The following is a 1452-nucleotide window of genomic DNA, read 5'->3' as shown; positions in this document are numbered from 1 at the left end:
TAGTGGCTTAAGATGAACCTCACCACCTCCTACAGGTGTGCAGTGGACCGCTTCCTGTGCTCCAGCATCAATGTGTGGCATGGAGGCTGCACAGCTGCAGAAAGAAAAGCTTTGCAGAGAGTGGTGAAGGCTGCACTGAAGTGTGTTGGAGTCAACCTCCCCACCATCACAGACATTTACACCTCCAGATGCAGGAAGACCACCTGCATCATGAAGGACCCCACTCACCCAGCACACACTTTTTGTCCCGCTCCCCTCAGGAAAGAGGTTGAGGAGCATTAAGTGCAGAACCACTAAACTGAGGAACAGCTTCTGTCCTGAGGCTGTTCGACTCATGAATCTGTACTCAGGATTATCACTGTGAAAAAAATTGCATCATGCTGCTGATTTATTCCATGCTGCTGATCCCATGCTGCTGATTTATTCCATGCTGCTGTGTTCATTCGTACTCAACTGCTCACACAGACTCATGTTTGTGCTGCTGTTGTTCGGCGTATTGTTTTAGCACTATTATGTGTTGAGCATATTTTTTTAGTTCATATCTTGGATCTTATTACAGTTTTTCTTATACATTTTATACTTTTGTTGGATGTAACTGGGACCCTGTGTACACAGTTTTGTTCCACCATATGCACCACATGTGATGCAAATGACGATGAAGAACCTAGACCTTAAAGGTTCTGGAATGGGCCAGAGCTCAATCCAACTCTGATCTGTGGGTTGATTTATTTAAAGATCATTGGCACCAGAAAAGCCCATCCAGTCTGAAGGAACTGGAGCCGTTTGGTCGTGAAGAATGGACAAAAATCTCAGGTCCGATGGATCGAGCTCGTTCAGATGGACCCGATACATCTGTTAGTTCACTAGAAAAATGTTTTGCATTTTCCAAGAGGAAGTTATGGTAATAATTAAAATGCAAACCTCCCAAAGTCCCATGTCGTAAGATAAAACTGAGAGAACGCAGACGGGGATTGGATACATTTGCAGCACAGTTTTCCTAATGAGCTCCAGGTCAGAGACAATAAATAAACTGAGTTAAGTACACAAATTGGTAAAGATTGTTGGATGGAATGGAGTTAAATGCATACAGAAGTCCAAAAGCTGTTTCTCTCTTCTGGGGAGGCCTTTTGAAATGAACGTGTGTCAATAAACACCAGACTGGAATGGATGACTTGCAGAAGATGTGAACGTTGTTTAAAAAGCGATGAGTTTTCTTCATGAGAAATATTATTTTTTAAATGTAGCCTACACCATCTTTTTTTCTTCTTGACTGGGTTGTTGCAGAAAGAGATACTGACACATTTCCGTGCTTTAACAGGACAATAAATCTGATTGGTTGATAGAGTACTCAGGTTGTGAACTACAGTGAAGCTCTTTAAAGGCGGGTTTTATTACTTTAAAACAAAACCAGGAAATAAGTTTTCTCAGCTTCTGCAGATAACCTCTTCCTGG

This window comes from Nematolebias whitei, chromosome 22 (assembly GCF_014905685.2).
Source record: "Nematolebias whitei isolate Nwh7 chromosome 22, NemWhi1, whole genome shotgun sequence".
Classification (NCBI taxonomy): domain Eukaryota; kingdom Metazoa; phylum Chordata; class Actinopteri; order Cyprinodontiformes; family Rivulidae; genus Nematolebias; species Nematolebias whitei.
Note: the sequence above shows the minus strand (reverse complement) of the source record.